Raw genomic sequence first — 17,891 nt, 5'->3', positions numbered from 1 at the left:
CGCTTTGTTTCTTTTTGTTGTCTTTTCCCTTTCTTTTTCTTTTATTTTTTCTACTTAATTTCTTTTCTTTCCTTCACTTTTCTACCTACTGCTTTCTTTTGTTTTTCTTTCATTCTACCTCTTTTTGTTTGGCCTTTTATTTTTTCTTTCCTTTTTCTTCTCTTCTCCTTAATCACTCAAGCATTTTAGTTCACTCTATTTTTCCTCTATTTTGTTCTTGCTTCATTTTTTTCTATTCCACTTTTTTCCCTATTCCTTTGAACTCTTTGATTTTTTACACATACTACTTATATATTTTCCTAGCTGTTGCACAGTTCCTTTTTGACCTTTTATTATTATTATTATCATTCTCTTCTTATCACTTTCCTTTTCTATGGTACTAATATTTTTTTCCAAGGGAACACAGACAAAGGCAAGGATACAGAATAAGAGGAACTAAGAGTGAAAAAGAAACCTTACCAGAAATGAAATAAACAAACAAACCAAAATAAGAGTAGAAAGAGAAACTAACCAACCAAATAAGCACATCAAGATAAACATATACCTAGACAACACACACACACACACACACACACAAAATTACAAACCATACTAAGAAACAGGAAGACATGGCCCAGTCTAATGAACAAACTGAAAAACAGGAAGAGATGCAGAGTGTGGAAAAACTAATAAGGGATGTCCAAACAAACATCATGAATCAACTCAATGAAGGGAAGCAAGAGATAAAGAATATTAAGACACTGATGGGAACACACTGAAGAAATTGTAAACATACATAAAAAGATAACTGAAATGATGGTTATAAATGGCACAATACAAGACATCAAAACATGTATTTGAAGTTGATAACAGCAAATGAAAACAGACAGAGGGAGTAATTAGTGAAGTCGAAGACAGTATATCTGAAATCAAACAGCAGAATAAATAAAAAGATAGAAAAATATCCAACAGGGACTTAGGGATTTGAATGACAATACAAAATACACAAATATAGGCATTATAGGCATTCCAGAGGGAGAGGAGAAAGGAAAGGGAGCATAAGGAGTGTTGGAAGAAATAATGGGTGAAAACTTCCCAACTCTTTTGAGGGACACAGACTTCCATGTCAAGGAGGTGCAGTGTACCCCAAACAGTATAAATGCTACCCCAAGACACACACTTGTCAAACTGTATAAGGCTCAAGACAAGGAGAAAATACTGGAAGGAGCAAGAGAAAAGAGATCCAACATAGACAGGGGACGCTTGATAAAATTAATGGCCGATTTCTCATCTGAAACCATGGAGACAAGAATGCAGTGGCATGACATAGTTAAGGTGCTAAAAGAAAAAATATCCAGCCAAGAATCCTCTATCAAGCAAAGCTGGTATTAAAAAATGAGAGTCCAAAATATTCACAGACAAACAGAAATAGAGTTTGTCAACAAGAAATTTGCCCTTCAATAAATGCTAAAGTTCTGCAGGTTGAAAGGAAAAAATAGAAAAGACAGTAGGAGGAGAGTTTAGGAAAGATTATTGGTAAGAATAGTCAAAAGATAAAAAGAGAAATAAAAACATGACATACATGAACCTAAAGAAAATATGGCTAATTTAATTAATTCCTTGACAGTAACAACATTGAATGCTAATGGATTAAACTCTCAAATCAAGAGACACAGATTGGCAGAATGGATAATATGACCCATATATATGTTGTCTACAGGAAATTCACCTTAGAACCAGGGATGCAAGGAGGCTGAAAGTAAATGGTTGGGAAACAATTTTACATGCAACAATAACCAAAAAAGGGCAGGAATAGTTATACTAGTTTCAGACAAATGGTCTTTAAATACAAAACGACTGAAAAAGACAAAGAAGGACACTATATATTAATGAAAGGGGTAATCTATTAAGAACAATCATAAACATTTATGCAACTAACAAGGGCACCTCAAAATATATGAGAAAAACATTAGAAAAACTGAGAAACAGATGCCTCTACAATTATAGTGGAGGACTTTAATAAACCATTACCACCATTAGACAAAACATCTCGACACAAGTTCAGTAAAGAAACAGAGACCTTGAATAATACATTGGAGGATCTAGACATACACCCCAATACAGCAGGATATACATTCTTCTGGAAAGCACATGGATCATTCTCTAGGACAGACCGTATGTAAAGTCACAAAACAACTCTCAATGAATTCAGAAAGTCTGAAATCATAAAAAAGTAATTTCTCTGACCACAATGGAATGAAGCCAGAAATCAGAAAGGGGCAAAGAAGGCGATTAGGCACAAAAATATGGAAGTTAAACAACATACTCTTAGACAATCAGTGGGTCATGAGGAAAATTGCAAAAGAAATCAGAACTACCTTGAAACGAATGAAAATGACAACACAATGTATCAAAACCTACGGGATGGAGCAAAAACAATGCTGACGGGGAACCTTATAGCCATAACTGCTTAGATTTAAAAAAGAAGGGCTAACATCAATGACTGAACTGCCCACCTGGAGGAATCAGAAAAAGAACAAACTAATGAGGGAAGGGGATATCACTACTGACCTCACAGAAGTAGAGTATCATAAGAGGATACTTTGAAAAATTGTATGCCAACAAGATGGATACATCAGATGAAATGGACAAATTCCTAGAAACACATAATCAACTTACAATGACAAAAGAAGAAACTGATGATCTCAACAAAGCAGTCACAAGTAATGAGATTGAATTAGTCACCAAAACCTTCCCACCTCAGAAGAACCAGATGGCTTCACAGATAAATTCTACCAAACATTCCAGAAAGAACTAACACCAATCCTGCATAAACTCTGAAAAAAATTGAAGTGGAGGGAACATTGTCTAATTCATTCTTTGATGCCAACATTACCCTAACACCAAAGTCACACAAAGGGGCCACAAGAAAGGAAAACTATAGACCAATGTCTCTAATGAAACTAGATGCTAAAATCCTCAAGAAAATACTTGCTAATCATATTCAACAACACATCAAATGAATTATACACCATGACCAAGAGTGTTTCATCCCTGGTATGCAAGGATGATTCAATATAAGAAAATCAATGTAATACACCACATTAACTACAAAAGATTGAAAGAAAAAAAAAATCACACGTTCATCTCCGTTGATGCAGAAAAAGCATTTGACAAAATATAGCAAAACCTTTCCGGATATAAACACTTCAAATGATAGGAATAGAAGGAAACTTCCTCAACATGATAAAGGGTATATAAGAAAAACCCACAGCTAACATCATATTCAATGGTGAAATTCTAAAAGCTTTCCCTCTAAGATCTGGAACAAGACTAGGATGCGCACTGTCACTGCTCTTATCTAACTTTGTGGTTAGAAATACTTGATTGAGCACTTAGGCAAGAAAAAGATATAAAAGGCATCTAAATTGGAAAGGAAGAAGTAAAAATTTCACTATTTGCAGATGACATGATCCTATATATAGAAAGCCCTGAAAAAAACCTACAACAAAGTTTCTAGAGCTAATAAGTAAATTCAGTAATATGGCACGATATAAGATCAATGTGGAAAAATCAGTAGCATTTCTGTACTGCAATAATGAGCAATCTGAGGGAAAATCAAGAAAAAAAATCCATTTATGAGAGCAACTAAAATAATCAAATACCTAGGAATAAATGTTACTAAAGATGTAAAGGGCTTGTACACAGAAAACTACGTAACATTATTACAGGAAATCTCAAAGAATACCTAAATAAATGGAAGAATAGCCCTTCTCATATAGGAAGACTAAATATCATTAAGATGTCTAGCCTACCCAAACTGACATACAGAAATGGTAAATACAAATGAGTTCTTATAGCTAAGATATTTTAAAGTGAGTCGGGCGGTCATCCCAAAGGTTACACTTAAACACACCTCAGCAGAATCTCATTGACTGCCACAGTAAATACTGCATCAAATAGTGGGGCTTCTTAGAGACATCCAGACACTATAGGCAGGACAGACAGCTCAAGAGTTTGGCACCCTACCAGTGGGCCTTATCATGGCTCTTATATTCCCCAATGTGACAGAGCTGGACTCATTTGTGGTTTCCCTAAACATGGCTCTTCTGCCCCTTCTATCTGAACCATAGGTAGTACTAGAATTGATAGGTGTATGTCCAAGAGACTTAAACCTGTGGGCTGCCCATGTACCAGCTGCTAGCTGGGCCCTGAATCTCAAGAGAGTTGCAACACCTACTATCCAGTTCATTGGACTCACCCAAGACAACAAGGAAATGATGATGGACAACAACAATCCCAAGTGCAGCAGTTTGACATGGTTATGAATTCCAAAAATAGATACTGGATTATGTTTGTAATCTGGTCTGTACCTGGACATGATTAAGTTATGATAAGGGCTTTGATTGCACCATGTCCTTAGTCCCCAAGGGGTGGGGACTCACAGATAAAAGGCATGGCAAAGGACAGAATTTGAGGGTTCTGATGTTGGAGTTTTAATGTTGGAGTTTGATGCTGAAATCTTAAGCTGGAGCCCCAAAAAGTCAGCATGCAGAGAAAAGAGAAGCAAGCCCTGGGAAGAGAGGACCTGAGACAGGAGAAGAACAGAGAGGAATAGAGACAGCTCCTTAGACATGGCAGAAACCCCAGCGAGAGAGACAGAGCTGTTCACCTGATAGTCTACAACTGACTTTGTGGTTTGTGGAGAAAACAGAAGTACTGAGCCCAGAAGAACCCAGGAAGCCTGAACTTTCATAGACATCGCAGCCATCTTGCTCCAACACGTGGAAATAGACCTTGGTGAGGGAAGTAACTTATGCTTTATGGCCTAGTATCTGTAAACTCCTACCCCAAATAATACCCTTTATAAAAGCCAACACACTTCTAGTATTTTGCATCAGCACCCCTTTGGCTGACTAATACACCAAGGAACAGAGGGAGTGTACAACTGCAAGCAAGAAAGTCCCATCCATCAGGCCCATGGGATCTAAGCCCCCTCTCAATTAGAGGCAGCGTGGGTATCACCATCCTAGTATCTTCAGGCTTGGAGTATGAAAGATGGAATAGAGTAGACTTACGGTTACTCTACTTTAGACTTACTATTATTCTAACAATGGAAGAACTTGTATCATTGATGTGGAGGCAGTGGCCACCAGAGGTTCTGAGGGGAGGGAGAGCAAAAAATAGGTGTAATATGTGGGCATTTGGGGAACACTGGAATTGTCCTGCATGACACTGCAATGATACAGGTGATCATATAATTGTAATAACTTACGAAATTGTGTGGGACAGAGTGTAAGCTATAATGTAAAATACAATCCAGTTAGTGGCAATGCTTCAATATGTGTTCATCAGTTGTAACAAATGAACACACCAGTGAAGGATGTTAATTTGGGAAAGTGTGGGAGGGGAAAAGAAGGGGGCATATGGGAATCCCTTATATTTTTCAAGTAACATTTATGTAACATAAAGTTCTTTAAAATATATATATATATATATATATATATAAATATATATATAAAAGACACAAAGAACTTTTCCTGGTATGCATTTATGCTTAAAACATGATTTATGATGATTTGATAACCTCTCCATAGTTTCATGTAAAGATTAACCTCCCATCAAGAAATTTTATCAAAGTAGAAAAAAACATGCAAATTTATAAGAACTATAAAAAAGACTGGGGTAGCAATCCAATAGCACAATACAAGTACCTTCAACTACTGGAATATGCAAGAGGGGATGCTACAATTTTCTTAATACAAAGAAGCTTTTTGAAATCAATTATCAATATAAGAACATCTCAAGGAGTGATATCATCAACATTGTGACCTAAGACATTTCCTGAAAAAGCCTCCCCTGAAATTTAGTGAATTAAAGGACAAATCCCACTTGCTTAGAATTCTGGAGGGTAGTAGAGACTGTAGAAGTACTCCACAAAGTCTGAATTGATGAAAGAGACAAATTATCAGGTAGGAAAATTCAGTCCTGGACTGCTAGTTGGTTTCAGTTCCTATCCCCCTTACTGAGTCCCATGCAGTTTGGAATTTGCAGAGAGGCAGCATGGCCTGGGTCCCTCCCACTGGAGAAGAAAAATACAGAGCAACTCACAGCTGCAAGTTAGAATTCCACACAAATCCAGGCACAGGTATGTAAGTCCACAGAGACCTGGGGCAGAACAAAAGACACTGAGAGTGCTGTGGGGGCTGGGGGCAGAGAGACTGCTATAGGACTGCTGGAAGAAATACTGTGCCCTCATTCAACCCAATTACTGTTGGCTGGACCATCTAATTGCAAAACAGACTTTTCTGAAGTGAGCCACATTTTTTAATAGACCGTATCTGGCTCCCACTGCAGGATGTCCTGAAAAGGAAGAAACCAGAGGCAGAAAAGAGAAAAAAAGGTAAAAAAGAGAAGAATAAAACTGAACTGCTGTAGAACAGGAGGATCCCAGAACAGAAAAGTATAAGGAAAACAAGGCCTGAGTAAGGGAGAGTTTCAACAAATCATATGAGCTAGGGAGAAAATTCTACACAAAAACAAATAGAACACATCAGTATTAATGGAGAAGGAAAGGAGGAAAGGAAGTGTTACCTTGTAGGAGGTAGAAGAAACAATTCACAAAAAAATGCAACCCTTAAAAATTACACAGCATATCCAAGGTAAGAAACAGATGAAGAACAGCTGAGAAATTATGAACACTTAAACATATGCTATTCTAAAAATCTAGGTTATGTCTGACCAAATGGCATAGAAGAGCCTTAACACACACACACAAAAAACCAATAAAACCCTAGATAAGGTGAAGAACTGGACTTTCAGAGTAAACTCATCAAGATAATTAGATATCTGATCATTAGAAAAAATTAAAAGCCATACTAAGAAACAGAAATATATGGCTCAGTCAAGGGAACAACTGCAACTTCAGAGGAGACTCAGAAGTTTGAACAACTAATCAAAGATGTTCAAACAAACCTCCTAAATCAATTCAAGAAAATTAAAAGAAAATATGCATAAAGAGCAAAAAGATATTAAGATATTGTGTGAACACAAAAGGGATTTGTTACTAAAAAAAGAAACATACACAGAACAGCACTGCACAATGAGAACCCTAAGTTAAACTATAGATTTTAAATAATAGTACAGTTATAAAAATGTGCTCTCATCAATTGTAACACATGGTCCACAACAATGTGAGGTATTCATGGTTTGTTGGTATAGGGGGATCCTGTATTTTATGCATGATATTTCTAGAAACCCACAATTTCTCTAATAAAGGGAGAAAAAAAAGAAACATAACAGAAATTATGGGGATTAAAGGCACAATAGCAGACATTAAAAATTCACTAGAGGCAATACACAATAGAAAACATCAGTGCACTAGAAGACAGAATATCTGAAATTAAACAGATCTAAGAACAGATCAAGAAAAGAATGGAAAGAATTGAGTGGGGTCTCAGGAAATTGAATGACAGCATGAAGGGCACAGAAAGAGAAGAGAAAGGAAAAGGGGCAGAAGAAATGTTTGAGGAAATAATGCCTAAAAATTTCCCAACTCTTTTGGAAGACATAAATATACATGCCCAAGAAGCACAAACAGAATAAATTCTAATAGACCTATGATGAGACACACTAATCAGAATATCAATTGCCAAAGAATTACAAAAGGGAATTCTGCAGGTTAAAAGGAAAAGACAGCAAGTGTGGCATGGAGTAGTGTGAAGAAATAAAGATTACCAATAAGAGTAAATAAAAGGGCAAATGCAAAACCCAATAGTACTGTATCCTCAATATGCAACTCCACTTTTTAATACCTATAAGAGTCAGAATACAACTTAACAAGAAAAAGGCATATATCCTGACAATGGACATGAAAAATATAAAGTGTTAAACTTAAACAACAACACGAGGGGAAACAAGAGATAGGGGAGCAGGGAATGGGTATGTTATTGAAGCTACATTGGTATTTTTTCAAATTAGTAAGTTAGGAATGTAGGTTGTGTAATATAAACCCAGGGTAACGACAAAGAAATTATTTTAAAAATACATAGGAACAGATAAAAGTATTAGACACATCACAAAAGATTTACTACATAGAAAAGGAGGTTGCAATAAAGGAAAAGAGAAGCAAATAAAGACGGGACACATAAAAACCAAAGGACAAAATGGCTGAAGTACTGCCTGTACAGTAATAACACTTAACGTTAATGGATTAAACTCCCCAATTAAAAGACACGGATTGGGAGAATAGATAAAAAGCCATTATATGTTGTTTATGAGAGACACTCCTTAGAACCAAAGAAACAAATACATTGAAAGTGAAAGGTAAGAAAAAGATATCCCATGTAAACAGTAATCACAAAAGAGCTGGGTGAGTTATACTAAAATTGGATAAAGAGATCTTAAGTCAAATGCTGTTAGAAATGACAAAGAAGGCCACTATAAATTAATGAAAGGGGAAATTCCCCAAGAAGAAATAATAATCATAAATATCTATGCACCTAACCACGCTGCCTCAAAATACATGAGACAAACACTGCCAAAACTGAAGGAAGAAATAGATACCTTAAAAAAAAATAGTTGGAGACTTAATACACCACACTCATCAATATATACAATATTAAGACAGAAGACAGCAGGAAAGTGAGTACTTGAATACCATGATAAATAAACTAGAGCTAAGAGATATATATGGAACACTGCACCCCAACACAACAGGATATGCATTCCTATCAAGAGCACATAGATCATTCCCAAAACAGGTCACTTATTGGGTCAAAAAACAAGTCTACATAAATTTAGAAAAATTGAAATTATACAAACCACCTTCTCTGGCCGCAGAGAAATGAAGGTGGAAATCAATTACAGGCAGAGACATGGAAAATCCTAAATATATGACCACTAAGTAATTCTCTTGAACATTCAGTGGCTCAAAAAAGAAATCACAAGTGAAATCAATGAACATCTTAAGACGAACGAAAATGAGAATAAAATGTTTCAAAACTTACAGTACAGAGTGAACGCAGTGCTGTGTGGGAAGTTTATAGCCCTAAATGCTTACATTAAAAAAGAAGCAATAAAATCAATGTTGAGGGTAGCAGATGTGGCTCAAGTGATAAGGCCTCCACTCATTATATGGGAGAACCCAAATGGTGAAAAAGAAGAAAAGAAAGCATGCCTGTGTGGAGAGCTGAGTGCCCATGCAGCAAGCCAAGTGCCTGCATGGTGAGCCAGCCTGTGACAGTGAGTCACGTAAGATAATGACACAACGAAAGAGAGACAAAGCAGAGGGTCAAGGTGAAGGGCAGCAGAGACCAGGAACTGAGGTGGTACAATTGACAGGGAACCTCTCTCCACATCAGAGGTCCCTAGAATTGAAACCCAGTGAATCCTAGAGGAGAAAGATGAGAAGACAAAAAGAGAAGTAGATATACAAAATCACACAGCAAATGGACACGGAGAGCAAAAACAGCAGGGCAGGGGATGGGGATGGGGATAAAAAAAAATTTTTTAATCACTAAAAAAAAAAAAAATCAGTGTTGATACAACTAGAGAACAGCAGCAAAGTAATCCCAGAGCAAGCAGAAGGAAAGAAATAACAAAGATTAGAGAAGAAATAAATGAATTTGAAGAAAAAAACTAATAGAGTAAAATAGAACAAAAGCTGGTTCTTTGAGATAAATATAATTGACACTTAGATTGACAAAGAAAAAAGAGAGATCCCACAGAAATAAAAATGATCATAAACAGGATACTATGAAAAACTGAATGGCAACAAATTAGACAACCTAGATGAAATGGACAAATTCCTAGAAACATGAAAAATCTACACTGATTCGAGAAAAAAAGAAAAATCTCAAAAGATGAGTCACAAGTACAGAGACTGAATTAGGCATCAAAAACTTCCCAACCAAGAAAAGCCCAAGACCAGATGGCTTCACAGGTGAATTCTACCAATCACTGCAAGAAGAATTAATATCAATCCTGCTCAAAGTGGTTCAAAAATTGAAAAAAGGAAGGGAACACTGCCTAACTCATTCTATGAGGCCAGCAATACTCTAAAACCAAAGCCAGATTAAAAATACTGCAACAACAAAAAAAAAATTACTGACCAATTTCTCTTATAAATATACATGCCCAAATCCTCAACAAAATACTTGCAAATCATTTCCAACATCACATGAAAAGAACTATACACCATTATCAAGTGGGTTTTATTTCTAGTATGCAAGCATGGCTTAACATAAAAAAATCAATTAATATAATACACCACATTAACACAACATAGGGAAAATCATCTCAATTGACACAGAAAAGGCATCTGAGAAAATTGAGCATCCTTTCTGGATTAAAAAATTGGAAAAATAGGAATAGAAAGAATCTTCCTTGACATTTTAAACGGCATATTTGAAAAACACACAATTTAACATCATTACTCAATGATGAAAGCCTGGATGTTTTCCCTCTAAAATCTAGAACAAGGTGAGGATGCCTACCATCACCACTGTTATTCAACACTATACTGGAAGTTCTAGCCAGAAAAATTAAGAAAGAAAAATAAATAAAAACGTCCAAACTGGAAAGCAGGAAGTAAAACTTTTCCTATTACAGATGGCATGATCTATAAATAGAAAGTCCCAGAAAGTGTACAAAAGCTACTAGGGCTAATAAACAAATTCTACAATGTGGAAGGGTACCAGATCAACATGCAAAAATCAATGCTGTTTCTATATACTAATAATGAGCAATGTGAGTAGAAAATCAAGGGGGGGGGGGATTAATTACAATAGCAACTAAAAGAATCAAATATCTAAGAATAAATTTAGCCAAGGATGCAAAAGATGTGTACACAGAAAACTACAAAACACTGCTAAAAGAAATTAAAGAAGATCTAAATAAATGGAAGAATAGTCCATGTTCATGGATTGGAAGACTAAATATTGTTAAGATATAAATTTACCCAAAATAATTTACAGACTCAATGCAATTCCAATCAATATTCTATCGGCCTACTTTGCAGAAATGGAAAAGCCAATCATAAAATTTATTTGGAAGGGTAAGAGGCCCCAAATAGCCAAAGATAACTTGAAAAAGAAAAATGAAGTTAGAGGACTCACTTTCTGAATTTAAAATTACAAAGCTACATTGGTCAAATCAACATGGTACTGACACAAGGATATATAGAGAGATGAATGGAATCAAATTGCAAGTTCAGAAATACATCCTCACATTTACAACCAATTGATTTTTGACAATGCTGCCAAGTCCATTCAATTGGGAAAGAAGAGTCTCTTCAACAAACAGTGATCGGAGAAAAGGATATCCAGATGAAAAAGAATGAAGGAATACCATCTGTACAGCACACCATATACAACAATTAATCCTACAACAACAGGAAGACAAATAACCGAATTTAAAAATGGGCAAAAGGGCGGCGGACTTGGCCCAGTGGTTATGGCATCCGTCTACCACATGGGAGGTCTGCGGTTCAAACCCCGGGCCTCCTTGGCCCCTGTGGAGCTGGCCCATGCGCAGTGCTGATGCGCCCAAGGAGTGCCGCGCCACGAAGGGGTGTCCCCCGTGTAGGGGAGCCCTACACGCAAGGAGTGCGCCCTGCAAGGAGTGCTCCATGCAAGACGAGCCACCCAGTGCAAAAGGAAGTGCAGCCTGCTCAGGAATGGTGCCGCACACACAGAGAGCTGACACAACAACATGATGCAACAAAAAGAAACACAGATTCCCGTGCCGCTGTCAACAACAGAAGTGGACAAAGAAGACACAGCAAATGGACACAGAGAACAGACAACTGGGGTAGGGGGGGAAGGGGAGAGAAATAAATAAATAAATAAATAAATAAATAAATAAATCCTTAAAAAAAAAAGGGGGGGCAAAAGACGTGAATTTCTCCAAGAGGGTATACAAATAACTTTTAAAAATCACATGAAAAGATGCTCAACATCACTAGTTATCAGGGAAATGCAAATAAAAACTACAATGAAATACCAATTCACAACCATTAGAATGGTTACTATTAAAAAAACAACAACAGAAAATTACAAGCATTGGAGAGGATATGGAGAAATAGGGACACTTATTCATTGCTGGTAGGAATGAAAAATGGTACAGCCGTTGTGGAAAACAGTGTGGGAGTTCTTCAGAAATGTTGGTATAGAATCACTGTATGACCCAGAAATCCCTCTATTAGGTATATACCCAAAAGAATTGGAAGCAGGGACTCAAAGAGATATGTGCATACTGATGTTCATAGTGGCATTATTCACAATTGCCAAAAGATAGAAGCAACCCAAGTGTCCACCAACTGATCAGCAGATATACAAAATGTGGTATATACACACAATGGAATATTATTCACCTGTAAACAGGAATCAAGGCCTGATACATGTGACAACACATATGAACCATTATGCTGAGTGAAATATGACACAAAAAGACAAATATTGCATGATCTCACTGATATGAAGCAATTAGAAAAAGAAAACTCAAGAGTTAGAATCTAGAATATATGTTACCAAGGGCTGACTGGGGGTTAAGAGAATGGGGAGTTAATGCTTAATTTGTTCAGCAATGCTATTTAGGTTGATTGTAAAGGTTTGGTGGTGACAGAAGCCCAATATTTGTGGTGCAATTAATTCCACTGAAAAATACATATGAATGCAGCTAAAAAGGGACATTTTTATTCTAGCAATGTATATATATGCCCTAAAAATTTCCCTCGTTGTCCATTACTCTGCTGGGATTCAGGCATTTGAACAGTCCGAATATTTAAGTCTTTGAAAAATGTACTTAAAAGGTATGTTAAAAATTATAGGTTCAAATAAAAGAAGTAGAAGAATCGTGATTAGGGAAATTTTAAATGAGTATAACTATGTGATACTGGGAGAGAGATTATCATATATTCCCAGATAGGGCCTACTCAAAAGGTATTGATTTCTTGATGCTGTGTGCCTTGCGTCTTTTGTTGAGATGTCCTTAGAACCCTTGAGAGAACTCTTGTTTGAAGCTTTATTTACTGTGGCAGTTAGTGAAATCTGTCTGAGATCTGCATAAGTATAACCTCCAGAATGACCAGCTCGCTTTGAAATCTCATAGCCATTAAACATCTTTTTTATTTAATGTTTCCCCATTTGGGTCAAGATCTCTTTCCAAATGCATTGCTGAGTAATGCTTGGTAATAATCCCTTGATGCCAAGGAAGCTCATCCCTGGAAGCCACTGCCCTATGTGCTCTGGGCATAGAAGCAGATTCCACACAGTTTCATCAGTGTAAGAAACAATCAAATCAAAAGGGCCAAGGCAAAGGATTACAATAGGGAACCCAGAAGAGAGGGAAAGTCTTTTCTTAGTGAGGATAGCACATTCAGGTCCCGAAAATTCCTAAGTCTTGGAGCACATGTCCAGGACAAAAAACAAACTCAGAAAAGCCTGGAGATACCCTGTGCTCTTGCCTCAGGTTGATCTTCCTGGTTAAGAGGGCTATGCTCTGAAGGAGTGAATGAACTAACACAGAGCCAATTTGCAAAGACTGTGATAGATATTCTTGGCATGAATTCCTTTTTTGATTAGCTCTTGGCATGCAAGGAAATCTCTATCATTAGCTGGATAGAATCTTAAGGAACAAACAGCTCTTAGACTAAATTTCAGAGTTACATTAATATATTAAAATGCACAGTGTGTTAAAAAAAAATATATCAAAACAAGCGAGAATCGATGGCCTACTCAAAGGAAGAAACACCACACACAATTATGAAGAAAACCAGACTTTGAACATATCAGAGACTTTAAGAAAATGACCTTAAATATGCTCAAAAAAAAAAAAAAAAAAAACCTAGAGAAAGAACTAAGGATAGCAGAAAAATGATATATGAATAAAATAAGAATATTAAAGAAAAATTATCCAAAGTAAGCAAACAGAGCTGATAACCATGATAACTGAAATTTAAGATTCCCTAGAGGTGTTCTATACCAGGTTGGAGCTGGTAGAAGAATCAGTGAACTGGAAGACAAGAAAATGAAATGACTCACGCTGAGGACAAAATGAAGAAAAATGAATTAAAAGTGAAAAAAACCTAAGAAATCAGTGGGATACCCTCGAGTATGCCAATATAGACTTCATAGGAGTCCCAGGGATAGATGAATAAATAATGGTAGAAAACTTCCCAAATTTAATGATATGAATATACAGATTCAAGGAATACTACAAAACACAAAAAGGATAAACTAAAAAAGATCCACATACAAATACATAGTAATCAAACTGTCAAATGCTAAAGACAAAGAGAGAATCCTGAAAGTTGCAAGAAAGAAGCTACATGTCATATACAAGCAAGTCCCAATAATATTAAGTGCTGATTTACCATCACAAACCTTGGAGGCAAGACGGCAGTGGGAAGAAATATTTACAGTGCTTAAAGGAAATAATTACCAAACAAGAATTTTATATCAGGTGTTATTTCTACTACTACTACAATTTTTGAATGTTTGATATTATTGCAAAATAAATTACTTCTTAAAATGCCCATTAAAGCACTCAAAAGACCAAATTGAAACAAATGTGGTTCAATCAAAGTTGTGAAAGTAATCACCCTGATAAGAGTATAGATGGTTTTAAGGAGGAAATGTATGAATATTATACTAAATGCAGTAAGTATTTGCTGTCCTGAATGATTTGGGGTATTTAAGCAACAGGCAGTTACCTGCATTTAAGTTTTTCACAGGAATGCCTCTCCCTGTGCATGCTCTGAAGACTGACTGCCCTTTGCCCCAGGCTAAAAACATTTACAGTACTTCCATAATTCCCTACTCCAAGCCAGGGGTATGCAACTACAGAATTTCTAATTGAGCTCACTCTCTAGGATCTCATATCTCAGTTCAGATTTCCTGTACTTGGCTGTCTTTCGTCAATCTGTGCATGCATGGTTAGGGTGTCATGAACAGAGAAGATTACCCAAAATGTGGGGTCTTTTCGCTGTCATTTTTTCCTCCAGGAGTCTTTAGATCTTATTGCCTATAGGGACACTAAATAATGACTTAGTTTTGACAGGAATGTCCAAGATGAAGTACTTGGAGGTTATAAGATGCTGGAATTTACCTTTATGTCCCAAGCTGGGAAGGGCCCAAATATAAACAGGATATATTACACCCAAATGAACAAATTACCAAATGTATATTTAATAGCAGGGATATGTAAAGTATATATAAAATCAGATGAAGAAAAACACAATGCTGAAATCAAAAGCAAATAGATTACAATTATTTATGCAACCTGTCAGTGTGGGATGATATATTGAACCAAGAGAAAAGAGTTAATAATTAAGCCCAACAAACATTCCTGACAATACATAAAGGTGGATGATTTCTAGAAGGCCTTTCCCCATGTCTACCACAAATGAGAGAAAGTAACTTTCAAAGTATATTTGATGAATGTAAAATTTAATAAGACATATGAATGTATTTTCAGATTTGAAAGTAGAGAGAAAAGAAAAGAATTTGAAAATGGTTCATCACCAGATGAAAGTATTGATTGTTATGGGAAAGAAGCCTATAAAATGAGAATATAGATGTCTTAATTTCACCTTTCATACAGAGATATACAAAATTTAAATCAAGCACTTACAGATTTTGAATTTTCAACAGAAGAAATTTACTTTCAATGAATACATCTGATTTGTGAAACCCAGTCAGTGACTTGGCTCTTAAATATACTAATAATTTATGTCCTGGAGAAATTTCATTTTAAATATTTTGAGTAGTGTGCAACATTAGGTATAAAAAAATCACCCTCATATTTTGATCTTCAAAAACCAATTTCTCTTAATGAACAAAATCAATTAGTGGAAATTTATCCTAATTTGAAAGTGACAGGAAAAATCCACTTAATATAGAATCGATCACTTTTAAAGTATATAATTCAGTGGTATTTAGTATATTCTCATGCTGCGTAAATATGTCCACCTACTAATCTACTACCTATATATTTTTAAACACTATCAGTCACAGTGAAACATGTCAGTAAGCTGAACTTCATTTACACTTAAAATAATGTTGGGAGTTGCAATACCCATAGTTGTAAACTTTTCAACATTTTTTCAGCTATGTTAGGGACGCAAGAAAAATTGCCCATTAAAAAGTTGAGGCTTCACCCATGTGGAATCTAAGCACCCTCTTGATATAGATGTGGTGTGGACACAACCATTCTAAGGTCCACAGGATGGAGTAAAAGAGTATGGATTAGAGTGGACTTACTGATATTCTATTCATAAACTATTGTGATTAGTAATCAAAGAAAACGTAGCATTGATTTGGAGAAAGTGGCCATGGTAGCTGCTGAGGGTAGGGAGGAGGAAGAGAGATGTGATGTGGGGGCATTTTCAGGACTTGGAGCTGTCCTGGGTAGTACTGCAGGGACAGTTATCGGACATTGTATGTCCTCCCATGGCCCACTGGGTGGACTGGGGGAGAGTGTAAACTATAATGTGGACCACTGACCATGTGATGCAGCAGTGCTCAGAGATGTATTCACCAAATGCAATGAATGTTCCATGATGATGGAGGAGGTTGTTGTTATGGTACGAGTGGGGTGAGGGGGAGGGGGGTATATGGGGACCTCATATTTTTTTAATGTAACATTAAAGAAATAAAAAAATAAATTTTTAAAAAAAAGTTGAGGCAGCACTAATGTAAGATGTGAGTAATAGGGAAAACTATATAGGTGGGTGGGGGTAATATGGGAATCCCCCACACTTTTTTTTTTTTTAAAGATACAGGGGATTGAACCCGGTACTTCATACTGTGGAAAGCAAAGCTCAACCACTGAGCTACAACCGCTCACCTGCCCTACACTTTTGATGTAACTTTTCTGCAATATAAAACTTCTCTAAAAATAAAGTTTATAATGCATTAAAAACGAAGGAACAAACAAAAAACCTCGAGGCATGTACATTTATTTTCCCTTTCCCTTCAGGCTCCGATATGGTCCAGCCAGGGCCGGCCAGTTCCCTAGCTTATCAGACTGAAAAGTTTCCAAGACTTTGCAAATTCCTTTCATTAGTTCTCTGAATCCGCATCACGACTGCGTCCAGGAACAATCCTGAATCTATTTTTTTTTTTTAATCTTTCACGATGTCCTAATTTCCAGAAGACAAACCCTCTGGGAACGGGATACTTTGGTAAGGTAAGTTTTGCCAGTCAACCGCGTGGGATCAACGCCGATAAATGAAGGTTGTGCGCTCGCTAGTGAAAAACAGTTCTCGGAGAAGCAGCGACAGTGAAAAATATATCCTGCGTTTTAACTAGGAATTCTAGGATACTCTCCTCTATATTAAGCAGGAAGACTTGTACTCACTGTGGACGTGGCACCGAAAGCCCCAGCCTACAGCCCCTTCTTCGCCGGCTATCGGAGGACCCGGCTCCACTCCTCACTGAGGAGACGGCGCCCCCTCCCCGGGTTGAACAGGGAGGCGTTTCCGGGAGGTTCTGTCAGAACAGGCAGCCTCGTGCGCCCCCTGCCGGCCGGCGGTGCACAGCGCAGCGCAGGAAATGTCGGACCCTTCCTGCGGGTGACAGGGAGACCCCTCCGGGCCTCAGGCGGAATCACTGGGATTGTGTTCAGATGACTGAATACCAGCGACTGAGCAGGGTGAAGTGGACTCCTCAACAGAGTCAACATTGAACGCATCGAGAAGGAAGATCCTGGAGAAAGAGCAGCAGTGGGGGAGCCTCCTCTCGGCCCCCAGTCTCTCCACGTCCAGGCTTGGGACCCGGGCTTTTATCCCCGCCCTCATCTCTCCTGACCATCTCTGGGTAAAACACCTGGCACGTCATAATGGGTGTCCCTGACGATGTCCCACGTGACTCCCCGTGAAGACCCTGCCTGCCGGGCGTCCACCTTTCCTT

The 17,891-nt window shown here is 37.2% G+C and overlaps 1 protein-coding gene across 1 annotated transcript in view; it reads right to left on the bottom strand.

Annotated features, from left to right (window-relative positions):
* The window catches only part of LOC101416136 (zinc finger protein 596-like), a 54,072-nt gene extending 36,401 nt beyond the window's left edge, over positions 1-17,671 (bottom strand). The window contains exon 1 of the mRNA XM_004476693.3: positions 17,341-17,671. The gene's annotated coding sequence lies outside the window, so the exon portion shown is untranslated. The remainder of the gene's footprint in view (positions 1-17,340) is intronic.
* Between the last annotated feature and the right edge of the window lie 220 nt (positions 17,672-17,891).

This window comes from Dasypus novemcinctus, chromosome 14, assembly GCF_030445035.2.
Source record: "Dasypus novemcinctus isolate mDasNov1 chromosome 14, mDasNov1.1.hap2, whole genome shotgun sequence".
Taxonomy (NCBI): Eukaryota; Metazoa; Chordata; class Mammalia; order Cingulata; family Dasypodidae; genus Dasypus; species Dasypus novemcinctus.
This window is presented reverse-complemented; position numbering and strand designations above follow the sequence as displayed.